We start from the raw sequence: 19,616 nt of genomic DNA, 5'->3' as shown, positions 1-19,616 counted from the left end.
GAATTTGAAAGTAATTGAGCTGGAATTAATTTTGTAAAGACTTGGATTTGCATAGATTTGACCCAAATACAAATCAAAATGCTTGTATTATCCAAACAGGACATTTGGCCCAAATGAGAATTTCAAATGAAATACCCATATCCAAACAGGCCATAAAGAAACTTGATTTTTAATGCACTACCAAAAATTCTAGCATTATATTTTAATGAAAACTTGCTATAATTAGGGCTTAAAACACTTAAATCAAAGTTTTAAACCTTTGTATATCATAATCCTTCAATAATTCATAATTCAAGAATCTAGGGTTTCAAAAATTGGGGCTTTTCAATTAAAAATAAAATCTGAAAATTAATTTACATGATATTTATAATCAAATATCATAATCAAATCACAAAACTTATTATTAATAATTAGATCTAGGATTAATCTAGTTTTAAAACAAAAAGATTTTTTTTGTTCGAAAAGGGGCAGCTGACAGCCACCACGACTGATGCCAGCGCCTGTGGTTGCCTGCAACCGGCGGCTGGTGCTGCTGGTGGCCGGCGGCCCACCAGTGGTGGTGTTGGCCGGCGGTGAGAGTGAGGCCAAGAAGGGGAAGGGGGAAAAAGAGAAAGAAAAAGAAAAATAAGGAGAAAGGAAGAGAAGTTTACCTTGGGTTTTCTCCACTCTAGGCAAAGTTTGATTTGCCTCAAGTGTTGAATATTTATACACCTTCTCTAGAAACCCTTCTCCTTAAACTTTCCTTTTTTAATCTTTCCTAATCCCTTTCCTGATAAAAATTTACTAAAATAAAAATTTCTTAAATTAAACCCCAACTTAAATAAAATAATTAATTAAATAAACTTTCCTTTTATAATATATTTCTAAACTTATTAAAATGAATAATAAAATACTTTATACAAAACATTTCAATTTATTTAAATACTTCTCAAATACTTATTTTAAATAAAATACGGGGTTTTACATGTTCACTAAATCACTTCCTTGAAAAAAAATTAAGCAGTTAGTTCACAAAATCGGAATGCGACATCTTTGCGAACTATGCTGAAATCAGGGGGAGTATTATATGTATTGCACTCCTTTTCCCTTCGATCAGGTTTATATCCCACTGGGTTTTTCCTGACAAGGTTTTAAACGAGGCAGTATACCAAAACATATAATACAATATCGTTGTACTCTTTTTCCAAGCTATGGTTTTTTATCCCATAGGGTTTTACCTAGAGAGGTTTTTAATGAGGCAACATATACCTTTTCTGCATGAGTATGGGCATTCAAGGGGGAGTGTTAGAAAATAAGGTAAATCCCAAATTACCAATTATCGATTTGATTTTACAGTGTCCATATATAAGTCCAAAGACTTATGAACTTATATGGCAATATATATATGAATATGATTGTACTCTTAGTATAGGACTCTTGACTATATATACATACTACCTCTGGTCCAATTTACTCGCAACAAAGGAATATTTTATGTCTCACAAATAATACCCCTTTGTTGCGAGTAAATTGGACCGGAGGTAGTATATATGTAGGATGTCATGCAAGAAAATATTACGATGCAATACTACTACTACACTACAACTTCACTCATCCCCTTTTACTCCTTTACTTCTCCTTTTACTGATTAAAAGACTTTCTATCGGTAAACATTTAACATTGTCAAAATAATCCTCCCTCCATCCTTTCAAAAAATGAAACGTTTTGTGTGAGACTGGACTATCGGGCTCATAATAAAAAAGGCGCGGGCCTAATAAACTCAACCAAAGCCCGTGAGCCATTTTATAAAATGTCTAAATTTTTTCATTTTCATCATTTTCCTCAAATTTCGAGCGCCTTCATTTCCTCATATTTCGAACGCTTTCATTTCCTCAAATTTCACAGCATTCAAATCTTCGAATTTCACAACATTCAAATCACAAAAATGGAGAAATCAAACAGATAATTGAAGGAGAATCTGATTCACTTATAGAATCAATTTCGAGTTCAATTACTGTTGAAAAAGGTATAATTTGTTTCGTATATAATTTTAGATCATATTTAATTACATATCGTATTGAATTTGTACAATCAATTTTGAGTTTATAATTTTTCATAAAAGCATTAATTCAAATTTGTATGCGATTTAAATTTGCATGCAATCAATTTCGACTTTTAATTTGGATGGAAGGCTAATATAATTCCAGATCGTATCTAATTTCAACTTAATTTTGACTTATAATTTGAGTTTGTACAATCAATTTTGGAGTTTAAAAGTTTTTGCAAAAGCATTAATTCAATTTTGCATGCGATTTAAATTTCTATTTAATTTCGACTTAAAATTTGAATGGAACGTTAATTTAATTTTAGATCGTATTTAATTTCGAGTTAATTTCCAAAATTAAAAAAAGATGATTAGGACCAGATTTATTACCAAGTTCTAAGTCTGAAATATCAACTTCAGTAAGAGAACTAAAAAGTGAAAAGTAAAAAAATCACATTAAATTTGTAAGCTGAATAAAACATTCTTATTCCTGACAATAATTATCTTATCCCTAATAAAAGTAATCTTATTTCTGAGCATAAATATCTTATTCCTGACAAAAATAACTTCATTTCTAACCAAAATAATCTAATTCATGACAAAAATATTGTATTCTCAAACAATAGCTATCTTATTCCCGACTAATGTAATGTAATCACACATATATCTTATTCCTGATTAAAGTAATCTTATTTGTGATTAAAGCAATCTTATTCCTTACTAATGTAATTTAAATACTGACAAAAAGAAATTAATTTCTGACAAAATATCTAATTCCTGACAAACATATACTATTATCAAAATAAAATAATCTAATTCAAGACAATCTAATTTGAAAATATGATTTATCACAAAATAATAAGCTAATTTGTGATAGAAATAATATAATTACTGACAAAGTAATTGTGATCTATTATCAAATTACAACAATATAATTACAACAACAATAAGCTAATTCTACACAAGAATATTCTACGTAGAAACCAGAAATGCTATTCCTAACAGAAAATATTCTATAATAAAACAACAAATACTATATCCAAACAAGGTTTTTTGCGAAATAAATAGAATAGAATTTCACACCTAACAACTCGACTTCGTTTAAAACCAGGTTTAGGACCACGCTTCTTCGATGGAGGTTCCAAATGACCCCTACAGAACAAAATAATAACTTGTAAAAAAGGACTTTTTTTTAAAAAAAAAAGTATAGCCTAAAAATAACTAAAATATAATAAACCTCTCAGCTATTGCAATTGTCTTCTCTTGTTTACGTGCTTGTTTACTTCGTTTAAGATAAACTTTTAAGGGCGAAGAATCCTTAATCGACGAAATGAGGGCCACGCGCGGGCTGAACTTTAAGTAAACGGGCCGAGGTAGGGCTGATTAATAGAACGGATTCCCCATGAGTCCGTTCTACACAATTTTTTTGTTCAAAAAGATTATGATGTGCTTATGCCTTTTTAAACGTCTAAGTTGTGCTGTCAACCTCACTAATTTTTATTAACAATAACATTTTTTTTTATATGCTCGGATGTTCACAAGAAAAAATTATATTTATATATTACGTAGTATTATAAGTTTGTACTTCGTATTTGTTTATAAATTGTGTATATTTTTAATATTTTATTTATTTAAATTTTGTTGTTATTGTTATATTATTTAGGCTATATATATATATATTTTTTAAATAAGGTTGTATATTCTTTTTGTTTTTTATCAATTATCTTTTTATTTTCTAGGAAAAATAATAATAATAAAAAAAAGTTTTTGGCGGGAAATTTTTTAATGTAAACGTGACACGTGTAATTCTAGAATATTCCCGGTGATTACTTTAGTATATAGTATAGATTTTTGTTATGAAATAGAATTATGTATGTCCATTATATCTTTGTAACTACCTAGCTTTATTACTTCCTTTGTACTCCCCTTATGCCTTTACTTCCTTTGTAACCCCCTTATGTTTTTACTACCTTAATCCTTCACATAATGATGTCTTTACATATTTCTCAAATGTATATATATGTATGACATGACCTAATGAAGAATGGCTATGGACAATGAAGATAACTCTCTACATCTTTTTTTACTCTTCCTCTAATCTCATGTATTTTATAACACGTTATCAGCACCAACTCTAGCCAACTGGACAATCAAAAGAAAAGGGATATTACTGCTATTGAGGTAAGTATTTTCTTACAACGTTAATAACGAGATACCTAGTAGTTCATCATGAGCCTTGTATGTGTTGAATGTGTAATTTAAATGTTGTGACATTTTTCCGTGTGATATCAAATTAATATGATCTTTCATTTCGTTAAATTTTGGAATTGTTGTATGCTTGTATCTTGTTGTCACAATCATATTGATTATGATTTTTTTTTTTTTTTTTTTTTTTTTTTTTTTTTTTTTTGTGACAATCTAATATTGATTATGATATTCACCATTGTTTATAGTAGAATTGCAAATGTATATATAGCATTTGGTCACATACATGTATCTTATAATGTAGTTTTGTAGAATTGTATATATAATACATTTGGCAAAGTCAAATATATGCATATATATGATTCTAGATAAGAAGTATCTAATCTATATACTATACTAAAGCAGGGTACACTTGCTCCATGGCCGCCATGTATCCCTATCTTAGGTTTTTTCTTTTTAATACTCAATATATAGAAATTTGAAAATATATTTTCTCCGTTAGAAGATAAGATAATTATATTCCGTATTTATGTATATCACATAGTTTTATTAAGTAAATAATTCATACGTTCCTAATGAGAAGGCAAAGATTCAAACTCTTTCATGGTATTATTTTATATTAGATCCTAAAATCCCTAACAATCTGTCTATCTTCTTCCTCACCTCTTTCTTCTTTCCGCTGCTTTTTAACAACCTTATTAGCTACAATAATGCACAAGAATATTTACTTAGAAACTATAAGCCATATACATAAATACAGAATATAATTATCTTATATTTTAGCATTCTCTTACTAATAAACTAAGAATACATATATATCTTGTAAGTATATTTTCTAAAGATATAATTAAAGAAATTACCATGTATGACATTTAACATCATTAATGTTAAAATACCATTGCACATTAATTTATAATACGTAGTATTTTTGTTTAATATCTATATTAACAATGACATTCATTATGATAAGAGATATCACCCCACTAAAAGAGAGTTGGAAAATTAGGGTTAGGATTGTGAGCCTGTGGCGTAAACCAGATTACTGCAAGCCAAACATAACTAAATTCATGTGTTAAAGTTTTATATTGATTTTATCTTATTAGCATCAACAACTTCAATCTATCTATCTATATACTATACTAAAACAGGGTACACTAGCTCCATGGCTGCCACGTGTCCCTGTCTTAGGTTTTTTTTATTATTATTTTTTTTAATACTCAATATATAGAAATTTGAAAATATATTTTCTCTATTAGAATATAAGATAATTATATTCCGTATTATGTATATCGCTTAGTTTTGTTAAATAAATATTCTTATGCATAATTTTAGCTAATAAAATTCCTTAAATTTAGGGTAATTATGCTCTTGTAATTGTATATAATCCATACATTCCTAATGAGAAGGCAAGGATTTAAACTCTTTTATGGTTTTATTTTATTTTAGATCCTAAAATCTTTAACAATCTATCTATCTTCTTCCCCATCTCTTATGTATATCGCTTAGTTTTGTTAAGTAAATATTCTTGTGCATAATTTTAGGGAAAATTTTTAATTACCACCCAAAAATATAACCATTTTCGAACTAACCACCTGTTTAATTTTTTATTTTAAATTACCACCACTTATATTAAATAAATGCTCAGATTACCACCCATTTCAAAAATCCCGTGGATTTTCCGGTCGTGGGCCCCACCTAACGTTTATTTTGACCCTTTTGACTGATTTTTTTCCTCGATTTTTCTCTTTAAAACGCTCTCCTAACTTCAATTCACATTTTTCTCTTTTAAAGTTGGTATAATATGGTGAAAGAAATGTGAATTAAAGTATAGAGAGCGTTTTTAAAGAGAAAAATCGGGGAAAAAATCAGTCAAAAGAGTAAAAATAAGTGTTAGGTGGGGCTTACAAACGGAAAATCCACTGGATTTTTGAAATGGCTGGTAATTTAAGCATTTATTTAATTTAAGAAGTGGTAATTTAAAATAAAAAATTAAACGGGTGGTTAGTTTGAAATGGTTACATTTTTGGGTGGTAATTTAAAAATTAACCTAATTTTAGCTAATAAATTTCCTTAAGTTTAGGGTAATTATATATGCTCTTATAATTTGTATATAATCCATACTTTCCTAATGAGAAGGAAAAGATTCAAACTCTTTCATGGTATTATTTTATATTAGATCCTAAAATCCCTAACAATTTGTCTATCTTCTTCCCTACCTCTTTCTTCTTTCCACTGCTCTTTAACAAAATTATTAGCTACAATTATGCACAAGAATATTTACTTAGTAAACTAAGCCATATTATTAGCTACAATCTATCTAGGGTTTACACGAGGGGTTTGGTTAGGGGTTACGAGTTACTCGGTCAGAAGTAACTCAAGTAACCCCTGACCAAGTAAGGCCCCGTTCTTTAGAGCTGCTCTGCTCTGCTTTGCTCTGCTCTACTCAAATCAAATCTTCTCTGCTCTGCTCTGCTCAAAAGAAATCTGTTCTGCTCTGCTCTGCACTGCTCTGCTCTATTTTCAAACAATAATTAATAATAACAATAATAATTAATATTCAATAATAATAATAATAATTAATATTATATTGATGATAATATTTATTATTTTGAATAATTATAATAATTATTAATATTAAAAATAATTATTAATATTAATAATAATTAATACTTCCTCCGTTTTCTTTTAGATGTAACACACCCTTTAGCGCGGTAATTAAGAAAGGTGGGGTTTACATGATATAATAAACTTTAAAATAGGATGAGTGGTTGTTAGGAGTGTAATTTAGTGGGCCATGTGCTTTAAATAAGGGAAATAATATAGTTTTTCCCTAAAGTAACTTTCCTTTTATAATGTGTTGCAAGTATTGTGACATTTCCTTTTTAGGGAAGTGTTGCAAGTAAAAGAAAACGGAGGAAGTATTTATTAATCATAATAATAATTAATAATAATAGTTATCATTATTAATATTTAATAATTCAAACTATTAAGAATTAATATTTAATAATATTATTAATTAATCATTTCTAATAATTATAACAATTCTTTCAAATAAATAAATAATAATAATAACAATTAATAACAATTTCTTTTATAAACATTTGATATTAGATGCACAATGTGTAGAAACATTATATGTATGTGGGTATTAATTGTTAGTTCATTGAGTTGAATTATTTTTCAAATATTTCCATACAATTTAAGAATTAAAAAAAGAGGTTGTTTTCAAGTAGTAGTTTGTATATCATTATTATTTTTATGGTTAAAAATATATTATTAAGATAAATTTATAAGTAAAATCATTATTATTCATTAAATCATTTTATTTTAAAATTTTGGTAAAATAAATATAAGTAAACTGTTGTCTTTTATCTTTCTACTATAAACATATGTTAAATATGGTATACATATATTTATGTTTTCACTCACCTAAATCAATGGTATATACACTTAGTAATAGTAAAAGTAATAATAATAACAATAACATTAATAATAATAACATTGATAATAGTAATAATAATAATAATAATAATAATAATAATAATAATAATAATAATAATAATAATAATAATAATAATAATAATAATAATAATAATAATAATAATAATAATGATAATAATAATAATAATAATAATAATAATAATAATAATAATAATAATAATAATAATAATAATAATAATAATAATAATAATAATAATAATAATAATAATAATAATAATAATAATAATAGTAATAATAATAATAATAATAGTATTAATAATAATGTTGAAATCTGCTCTGCTCTGCTCTGTTATCCTGAAATCTGCTATGCTCTGCTCAGCTGAAATTTTAATCTGCTCTGCTTTGCTGACCCCTGTTGTGCTCTGCTCTGCTCTTCTCTACCCAGAAGCTCAAAAGAACAGACTCAAGTAACCCTGGCCACACGATGTGACCAGCCATATAGAAAAAATCCCTCATTTAAAAATGAGGTGGCCAGTGGTGCAAGTAGAAATGAGGGGGAAAATATGACTTAATGTGGGTATTGATTGTTAGTTCATTAATTTGAATTATTTTTCAAATCTTTCCATACAATTTAAGAATAAAAAAACGGCTGTTTTCAAGTTATACTTTGTATATCACTATTTTGAGGGTTAAAAATATATGGTTAAGACATATTTATAAGTAAATTCATTATTACTCATTTAATCATTTTATTTTAAAATTTTGTGAAATGAATATGAGTATCAAGATTTGTAAGCCGTGCATCGCACGGGTGCTATACTAGTGTAATATCACTAGTGCAAAACAAACCTCTTAACACCCAAAAACTGTTACATAAAGTGGTAAAAGTGCTATTATAGACAATAGGTAACACTTTAGTGGGTGATACATCCGCCCATGTTACCTAAGGTCTTATGTAACACTTTGAGTAACGTATGATAACACTTTTATAAGTGTTACTATAAACTCTCTTATGTAACACTTTTTTTTATATTATTATTATCATTTTTAAAGTGTTACTATTTATCTCTTATGTAACACTTATTTATTTTTAGTAACATTTTTTAATTATATGGTAACACTCTATCCAAAATTATGTATCACTTTTGCCAACTAATGTAACATTTTATTAGTTATAAGGTAACATTTTTCAATCACCTTCTGACATACAGTAACACTTTAATCAACATTATGTATCACTTTTGCAAACTAATGTTTAAAATATGAAACTTTTTTTTTTTATTATTTATTTAATATAAAAACATGTACAACAACCATGAATGTGAAATTAACATATAGAATCAACAACAATTTGAATTGATATAATTTCATAGTATCTTAAAAAAAATTCCATAAACACCAATTTTTTTGTTTGGTTAAACAATCTTATAAACAAAAAAAAGAAAGTCAACTTTGGTCTCTAGATTAGACCATCAAATTCTAGAACAGAAAAGGCAAAATTAACAGCCAATAGCAGCAACTAGTTGTAACATCCGGTAGCAGTAGCTAGCAACAACAGAAAAGCAGCAGCTAGAAGTAATTGTCGATAGTAGCAACAGTCATCAGTGCCAGGCTAGTTGTAACACCCCGTCCTTTTGGAACTGGAAGCGTTAGCGGAATTACGCTTGAACGGAAGGCTTCTTAACTTCGATTAGAAAAGTCAAGCTTAACCTAGGTCTAAAAGTCAAATTTAACTTATTCACACATCCAAATTAAGTTGTTTAAGCTAAGCGCAAACTATGTGAACAAAAGAAAATAGCAAACAAACTTTAACATGGACAAATCAATTACATTCAAAAGCCAAGGGCAGAACAACCCTTATCGGCCAAACTAGACTAAATTCAAAATAATTAAACAGTCAACTAACAATAAAGGCATATAAGCCTAAAAGTTAGGTTCTAAACTCTCAATCCCCAACCCAGCGTCACAGATATCAAATAAACAAATGAAACCTGCAAATTATAACAACGTTCCACAATCAGTGGGGAGCAACTAGCAGTTCTCCCTCAAATCAGAAATAGAAGATCTTAGACTTAAATTAACAGAAAGAAACCATAACCACAATCAACTTGAAAACTCAAATGAAATCACTTAAAACCATCAAACCATACAAACAATGAAATATTTCAAAATAAACTTAAAACGGAAATATCAATATTAAATCACTCAATTTCAATCATAATAATATATAGACTTCAAATAAGTAATAATTTATTAGTTTAAACATTTCAAAACCAAAACCTTCAAAACTGTAGAACTGGCATGGAGGGAACGCTAGTGGCCTCGCAATCCACTTCCTAAGGTTTGTCAGGACGAACCCCCGGTCATCTCGCAGAGACCATGTCTAAGATTGGCCAACTCCCGATTATGGGAAGATGCCTATAAGGTCTTACACACCCCCGGACGACAACAATTAACCCAGGTTGAGCTACCTAAGACTCGCAATCCAGGTAGTTAGCATGTTCATTAACCATCGGGAAGCAACTCGGCCTCACACCCGACTATGGCCCCACACACAATTCAAAAATCATTTAAAATAGATAATACAATATATTTCACTCAGAAATCTGCAGAGAAGCCAAAAATGGTCTTACACTCAATTCAAACTGCATAAGAAAATCATATTTCTTAAATTCAATTGAAACTCCCTTTCAAAACACACTTCAACTTAATAAAACACAAAAGGTATCGTCTGAGTTTGGGAATATAATTAATTATCGAAATTCAACAATTAAGTGCATTCACAACTCTTGGCGAAGTGATGCTAAAGACAGTGTTATCCTTCTCTAAAGCATTACGACGTCGACAATACAATTACAACCCACACATATTCAAACACACATAGAAATATTTCACTTTAGGGGTTTATAATACCCAAAAATTCACACATCACTTATTAACATATAAATTCAACTAACATATAATAGTTATAATAAAAATCCCATAAATTCATTTTATTAAACAACAAATCCAAACTAGAATTTCATAAAATAACCAAAACAGGACAGCAACAAGTAACTCCGAAAATCATCATAAAAACCCAACCAAACATGCTTAAAATGCAAAATAAAAATTAAGGCATATACATACACTCATTAGGCATCATATAAAACCATTCCTGACTTAAAATTCAAAAGAGAACATGCCAAATTAAAGTCATATTTACAGCAGCCCCTACACTAATGTACAGCAGTACCAATTATACCAAATCACCCAAAAACCCACCTTAAACATGAAACTAAGCTTAGCCCATTTTAGTACACACTCTAAAAACACAATAGGCCATATTAAACATGCATTTGCGCTTAGAAATCAAGGAATACACAATTGAAAATCACCATCCTTCACACGCCTAGCAGATTAGGGGCAACAGCTATGTTGCACTAATTTAGGCACTTTAAACTATCTTAAATTATATAAAATCATGATATATCAATTTAGAGAATATCCTAACATGATGCTAATTCAAATTAGGCAATAAAATCAATCAAGATAATTAATTTAAGACCTAAGAAGATATATTAAACATGCTGTCAGCAATCCAAGAGTTTAGAATATACATGCTCATAAAAAGATAGAATTTTGCATATAAACATGGAATTTCGCTATGGTATAAACTCCAAAATAATCCTAACATGAAAACCTGGAAGATATATTCAATTGGTCACAAATATAAGATATATACATGCTCATAAACTCAATCTAACATCACGTTCTTAATTCACGTTGGCAACACAACTTGTCTCACAAAATCAGTCATTTAGAGGTCTTAAACACCTCCGAATTTTACCCATAATATATCAAATCGATCGTGAAACAATCCTCTACAATAATATGAAATATAGTCATTGAAATTAAGGCTTAACCACGACCAGAAAGAACTACAGAAACAGCAGTCTCACACACACACATCAGTCACGTACATCATACTTGTAAGCCCCAAAATCATGTTATAACTTGATTAAAACACATCAAAAACATCATAAAACAATTAGGGATTGATAGTAAATCAAACTAGGCATGAAATTCATGTGTTAAACACATAAAATAAGGCCAAATCCATTCCGAAACCAGACATACTCACTACATACGAAAATTGAAACCATTCCTAACCCTAACATGATTTCTATCCATCAATTCAACCCTAAAACCTAGAATTTATAATCTAAGGGAAGAAAGGCTAGTTACCTTGATATATAGGCCACAAAAACCCAAAGAAAAGGACAGCAACACCACACACAACCAGCAGCAATCACACGCACAACACCCACCCAAACAGTCTTGTTCCCTTGCCTCGTTTTTGCTTGTTCTAGAGGAGAGATAGAGCACGATTTTGGCAACGATTATGGCAGCAAGTTAAGCTTTGATTTCCCCTTGATTCCCACCTTGAATTCCACGAAAAAGATGGGGAGAAGAGGAGTGATTTGCTGCATCTTTTGGGTGGAGAAAACTGACTTCTTTGTACGTGAAATGAGAAGAGGAAGTGAAAGGGTTTTGGGCAGTAAATTGCTGGGTTTAATTAGGCTTAATGAGGGTAAATATGGGGGTTACTTTGAATTGAATTTGAGCAGTAATCAAGCCTTGTGGCTGCCGTGAAAAGGGAGAGAAATTGGGCTTCAAATGAGCTTCAAATAACCCTAACTTAAGCTACATTTATGGGCTTGATTGAAGGATTAATGTAGGCTTAAGAATGGAATTAGGAAAGCTAATAAACAAGCCTATCCTAATATATTTAGTCATGGAAGTTTTGAGCAAAAACCCGACCAATATATAAATGCTAGTTGACCCAAAATTAGACCAAGAAAGGAAAGTAACGGAAAGCATTTTAAAACGCGTTCAAAAACAACAATATAGATTATATTATTGATATCTCAATAATAATAATGAAAATAACAATTTAAATCACAATAAAAAAAAAATATTTATATATAGGTCATATGTACCAAAGAGCGACATAAAAGACGAAATGCGAAACCAATAATATTATTCATTTATAATGACCTAAGCTCAGTTTCATGGGCTATAGGGGCATAGTGATGCTCGGTCAATCACTTGGATATGCATGAATGATGCATGATCGAACTATTGACCTAATTTGAAATTTAAGTATAGAGCTTCCGTATATATTAGTGGATTCCTTTGACATGAGTAAAACATTGATTTTATTCAATGGATGTCATGACTATGGTACACTGAAACGTCTAGCCGTAACTGGAAATTATAAAGGGTGTTTCCTGGTTATTTAAGAAGTTGATTGGGTGGCTTGTTACCACAAGATTAGATAGAGTCTACCTATTAAATTAGAAAATATGTCATGGCCGCTTGAAGAGGGAGAATTCAGAAAATACGTGGCTGCGTTCAAATGCATTACACAGTAATCATTTGGTTTTGTAATTCTAACTCAGATTTCAAGAAACGATTTCTAGATTAATATGATCTCGACATGTGATGCAATCATATTATCAAATCGACACATATATTGACTTAAGGAATTTGAATATTGTACCCTTGTCTCAGACAAGTGGGAGATTGAAGGATTTATGTCTTCGTCGTTGTAGAAACCCATTTGTGTCTCCCCAAAACCAAACCCGGTGATGAGTACCTTTCACGTCAAATCATAATCGAATGAAGTGAAAGTGTGAAAAGTTTAGTGTTGCGGATAGTTTTAATTTCTTTTCTCTTCTCTCTGTTTTTGAAAATCTATTTTAAGAAAACAGTCAATCCAGTTTGGTTGGTCCATGATATGGGTCCAATAATAGTGTAGTTGGATAGGACTTGGAAAGACCTTTCCGACGATATATTATAAGCCCAATTCCGATGAATATTGAGGAAGTTATGGCCAAATTACTGAACTGGGCCCGGTTTGAGCCTTATATGCGGCCCAATAATCTAGAGGAGGGCCTAATATAGATTTATCATTCCTAATGCAATTAGGAATGGTTTTAGTCTTCTAGATTCTTCTAGAAGGTTCTTTTCATTCCTAATTTATTTAGCATTGATAAATTGAGTTTTGTTGACTTTTAGAGTTTTAATCAGAATAAAAGAACGTTTTTGAGGAAAATACGATTTTATCCTCCTGTACAGAAATTTCTATCTGATTTTTAGAAAACGCGTCAAAATCTTAGACAGCGCCAAACGCCAGCATTAGCGCCTGACGCTACGCTTGGCGCCTGGCGCTAGCGTTAGCGCCTGGCGCTAATATCAGCGTCTGGCGCTAACACCCGTTTTATGCGTCAGAACTCTGTTTTGATTTTTTATCTTTGTGGCTGATTTTCTTTATAAATAGCGTTCTAAAAACCCCGTTTTCATTCATCAGTTTTCATCAGTTTTTCACCAATTCTCACCAACTCTCATCAAGATTGTCTTGATTACTCTCTCTCTCTCTTTTCTAAACTAGCCTTCTCACAAATATACAAAGTTCTGCATAGATTTGCACTAGAAACACCTAGCATAATTCGAAGTTGCCTTCGCCCTAGACGTGAAAGGTTTAATTTGTGAGGGTTTGGTCCCAAATCTTTTTTTCAATTATTTAATTTAATTATTGTTTATTATTTTCCTTGAAGTTACTAACGTGTGTATTTTGTTATTAGAAAGAGGTACGAGGCATCCAAGTAAGTGCTTTAATTGCTTCCATTGTTATTATGATAGATATAGAAATCATGCTAGATTGTTATTTTGATTCCTAGTATCATGTTAGGATGTTTTCCTTAATTTGATGTTTAGGGTGACAACAATAAATTCCTCGTATCATGTCTAGGGTAACTTTAATATTAAGTATGATTAAAAGTATGATGCCTTTTATGTTCTTCCTAATATTTATGATTGTTAGTATCATGTTAGGGCTAAATATTTGATCTTCGATGTTTAGTGACATGCTAGGGTTTGTTATTAATCTTGTTAGTATCATGCCTAGGGTCTTGCTATTATTATTATACTTTAACATGAATATTATTATGATAATTATTGTTATGATTATTATTATGTTGCTTGATGACTTTATTGTTATTGCTTGATCACGCCTTTTATGCATATTTAAAAGGAATTTGTACTTGTAATCACGCTTAATAAGATAATTAATAATCTTGTTTAGGGTAAATTCGATTATAATTCAAGTGATCGCCAATAATAGTTTTGTTTGTGCATTAATATTCAACCAACATAGATAAACAGGTTTAGGGTAAACCTACTGATTGTATGTTAGTCAGAAAGCGCACATGAATACGATCAGAATAAAGTAGAGGCCTATTATTAGGGCAGGTTCAATCTCTTTTAGGTTGGATTTGTACCTTCATCCCCGAACTACTAGTCATGGTTCCAGACCTATTGGAGTTGACGATATCTTGGATCTTTAAGGGGTGTAACCTTCACCTCGTGAACGGTTTACAAGTTCCTAAAACTTGTTGGCGACTCTTTTACTCTATCTTATTTCCCTTTGGACGTCACCGTACTTTAGTGTATGATCACAGTGGGGTTCAAGCTAGGGGATTAATGCTTGAAATATTCCCTACAGTCGTGTGCAATTACTAGATATATAATTGGATCAAATTATGGAGATAATTAAGTTCATACATTTGGGTCGTCGTTTTTCCATAGCTAGAGGTACTAACGATCTTTGGACTAGTAAAATAGGCCAAAGCCCAATTGGATGGATCCTATGAGGTCACACAAAGGGGCTAGATCGAGCATCAGAGGATGAGGCCCATCATGGGACTCATCACTCTAGGTGGCCGGCCATATGGAGGACTAGAAGGGGTTTTGGGCTTCGTGCCCTAGTCTAATTATAATGAGATTATAAATAGACTAGGTGCCTAGGTTTGCAAGCAAGCAATTAACTGATCATTTGATCAAAATTCTAATTAGCAAACACGAAACCTAACCCCTCTCAAAGTCCTCTCTCTCTTACGGCTCTCTCCTACTCCCCGGCGCACGTGGTGTCTCGTGGTGGTGGTGGTTCGTGTGGTGGCCGGTTGTCCGTAAAGGTGGGGATTGCGGTTTTCCTCAATCACTCGACCAATCTAGTATTGGTGGACGACTCGTTCGAATCTCGTGGACTAAGTAGAGGAGCAACGCTTGGGGCTCTATTCTCTCCCTGATTTTCTTGTCGAATAGCTTTGTGGAATTCACGCATCAAAAGTATGAATATGTGTCTTGTGTGTTATACATGCGATTCTTGGTTTAGGTGCTTTATGAATATGATTCATGTTATTTCCACTACGTAGTACCTATAAACACCTACAAATTCTTCATCTCAGGAGCGCGGGTCTGCGAAACAGAGTCGTCTAATAAAAAAAGCTTTAGTTATCACGTTTGATTGAAAAGGGTCGTGACACTTTCCGTACTTGGGTTAAGAACAAGTGTCAAGAAAAGAGAAGGAGCTCTGCAATTGAACAATTATCTCCTACTCTTCCAATTTCTCTTCTTCCCTTGTCTTACCCCTTGCAAGAAATGCAAGGGTTCTCCAGCTTTAGATTCTCGGAGTTCTTTTGTAGAGATGGTGGCCTCCCCTAAAGTGTCATCCGATTATCCATGAAGATTATGGCATGGAATTTTAGGGGATTAGGACAAGGGGACTCCCCTTTAAATTCCTTATGTGCTCTCTTTAGTCCGCACTTTTGGTGTAGATATCGGGTTTCTTATGGAAACTATGCTTCCAGATAGTAGAGTAATACAGAAATTAGCCTCCTTACCTATCTTGGGTAGTTATGGTATGGATGTTATAGGAATTAGTGGAGGGTTGGTTGTGTTTTGGTTTGCTTCGACTCGTTTGGAGCCTGTTTATATTTCCTCAAACATTGTACTCTATAACTTGCTTTTGGGTAGTGATATAAAATATGTAGTGTTTGTGTATGGTTCGCCGCATGTAACTAATAGATTAGCAGTTTGGCATACAATATATGAGAATCTCGACTCTCTCCCTAATGCACTCTTGATAGGTGATTTCAATCAAGTCGAATATGTTTCTGATAAAATTGGGGGTAGGGATTTAATCCCTGGTATATTGGATTTATTAATTGGCGTTTATAGATGGATTTGGTTGGTATTCCTTTCACTAGACCACATTTTACTTGGACTAATAATAAAATGGGTTCAGATCCTATTTTTAAGCGCCTGGATAAAGCTTATGCTTCTCGTTATTGGATCGAAACCCATCCTCATGCCAAGGTTATCCATCAACCTATACTCCTCTCGGACCATGCAACCAATTCAGGCAAATCTAATGCTAAGCCTTATAGAGTTGAAAATCGGTGTTTAAAGGAACAGGACATTCTTATGTTTGTTCGGGAAACTATGGCACAATTTTTTGCTGGTTCTTCCATGTTTACCTTATCTCACCGTCTTTCAGTGATCATCGACTTTTTGAAGAATTGATACGTTTCCCACCCGTAGGCGTCATTCGAAACGCGCCTACGTAAGCATGTTTGAATATGCTTGGCACTCTTAGGAAGTGGGAATTGACATATACGATTAGGGACAATTATTAGGGACAAGGAGAGTAGGGAGTGTAGACACCCATTTGTGTCTCCCCAAAAGCAAACCCAGTGATGAGTACCTTTCACGTCGAATCATGATCGAATGAACTGAAAGTGTGGAAAGTCTAGTGTTGTGGTAAGTTTTATTTCTTTTCTTTCTCTCTGTTTTTGAAAACCTATTTTATGAAAACAGCCAATTCAGTTTGTTTTGGTCCATGTCAAGGGTCCAATAATAGTGTAGTTAGGTCAGGTTCAAAAAGAGTTTTCCAACGATATATTATAAGCCCAATTCCGATGAATAATGAGGAAGTTATGGCCAAATTACTAAACTGGGTCCGGTTTGATCTTTATGTGCGGCCCAATGATCTAGAGGAGGGCCTATTATGATTTATCATTCCTAAAGTGATTAGGATTGATTATAGTCTTCTAGAATCTTCTAGAAGGTTCTTTTGAATCCTAATTTGATTAGCATTGATAAATTGACTTTAGTTTACTTTTTAGAGTTTTAATCAGAATAAAAGAAGTGTTTTTAAGGAAAATACAGTTTTTACCCTCTCGTACGCTTAAATTTTATCAAAATAAGAAAATGCGTGGAAAATTATTTCCAACGCCTTATGACAGCTCTGTCGCCTGGCGACAGACATGGCGCCTAGCGACAGGCATGGCGTCTTGCGACACGTGCGTGTTTGGCGCTGCGGTCGTGTTTTATTCTTTTCGAAACTCTGATTCTTTTTCTATCGTGTCCAGCTAATTTTCTCTATAAATAGCCTCCTAAAACCTCCGTTTTCAATCATCAACAATCATCAATTCTCATCAATTCTTATGAATTCTCTCTAATTCTCTCTATCACCAACTCTCATCAAGAATTTCTTGATTCTCTCTATCACCAACACCATACCGCATTCACAAAATCTAGACAAACCTAGCCAAGTTCGAAGTTACCTTCGCCCTAGACATGAAAGGTTTTAATTTCTGAGGGTTTGGTCCCAAATCTCTCTTTCAATTATTTAATTTAATTATTTGTTTTATATTTTCCTTGAAGTTACTAACGTGTGTATTTTATTATTAGAAAGAGGTACGAGGCATCCTAGTAAGTGCTTTAATTGATTTATTGTTATTATGATATAGAAATCATGTCTAGGTTGTTATTATGATTCCTAGTGTCATGTTAGGGTGTTTTGATATTCCTAGTATCATGTTTAGGGTAACAACTAAAATTTCTAATATCAAATATGACAATTGTGATTTCTTTGATGCCTTTTATTCTCTTCCTAATATTCATGTTAGTATCACGTTAGGGTTAAAGCTTTAATCTTTGATGTTTAATGACATGCTAGGTTTTGTTATTAATCTTATTAGTATCATTCCTAGGATCTTGCTATTAATATTATGCTTTAACATGATTATTTTAATTATTATGATTATTATGTTGCTTGATATATTTATTGTTATTGCTTGATCACGCCCTTTTATGCATGTTTACAGGGAATTGGTACTTGTAATCACGTTTAATAAGATGATTAATAATCTTTTTTAGGGTTAATTTGATTATAATTCAAGTGATCGCCAATAATAGATTTACTTGTGCATTAATATTCAACCAACATAGATGAAACAGGTTTAGGGTAAACCTATTGATTTCATGTTAGCCAGAAGGCGTACATGAATACGATCAGAATAAAGTAGAGGCCTACTATTAGGGCAAGATCTTTCTCTTTTAGATTGGATTTGTACCTTCATCCCCGAACTACCAGTCATGGTTCCGGACCAATTGGAGTTCACGATCTCCTAGATCGTTAAGGGGTGTAACCTTCACCTCTCAACGATTTACAAGTTCTTAAAACTTGATGGCGACTCTTTTGCTCTATCTTTTTTCCCTTTGGACGCCACCATGCTTAAGTGTATGATCACAGTGGGGTTCAAGTTTGGGGTAATGCTTGAAATATTCTCAATAGTTTTTTTGCGACTCCACTGGGGAGGATTTCTATTTTAAATCCTGAAATTTATTTCGGCAATGATTTAGAATGAGTGGATGAGACTCGAAAAATTCTAAGTATTTCATGTGCGTAATTTTTATTAACATTATTGTCATATGCATAAAAAAAATCATTGGAAAAACGATCCGTAATGATTTAAAACATAGGATTTTTACACGTAAGAAATTTGAGGAATATCTTTCACAAGTAAGATCGAAATAATGCTGCGCGAAGCTGGAAAATTTTATCGAGCACAGAAAGCTGCTGAGGCATGTAGGAACTGGCGTCCAGAAAACAGAGTCTGTCGTGTTTACTCTGTCGCCAGGTGACATAACCAAATTGGGGCGACGACCTCTGTTCGTTGGCGCCAAGTTCTTCCAATACCGAGCCAGAAATATGCGTTCTAATTTTTACTAGTTTTTAGCACTGTTTGCTCGATCCTACTTCCTAATTGAGTTTTTC

General features: G+C 31.9%; 1 protein-coding gene across 1 annotated transcript in view; it reads right to left on the bottom strand.

Annotated features, from left to right (window-relative positions):
- LOC145632018 (clp protease adapter protein ClpF, chloroplastic-like) overlaps positions 1–19,285 on the bottom strand; it is a 111,542-nt gene extending 92,257 nt beyond the window's left edge. Inside the window, exon 1 of the mRNA XM_081684267.1 lies at positions 19,274–19,285. The gene's annotated coding sequence lies outside the window, so the exon portion shown is untranslated. The remainder of the gene's footprint in view (positions 1–19,273) is intronic.
- Between the last annotated feature and the right edge of the window lie 331 nt (positions 19,286–19,616).

Source organism: Chenopodium album, chromosome 5 (assembly GCF_948465745.1).
Source record: "Chenopodium album chromosome 5, dcCheAlbu1.1, whole genome shotgun sequence".
Classification (NCBI taxonomy): Eukaryota; Viridiplantae; Streptophyta; class Magnoliopsida; order Caryophyllales; family Amaranthaceae; genus Chenopodium; species Chenopodium album.
The sequence above is the reverse complement of the archived record's forward strand: the minus strand, read 5'-3'. Positions and strand labels throughout refer to the sequence as shown.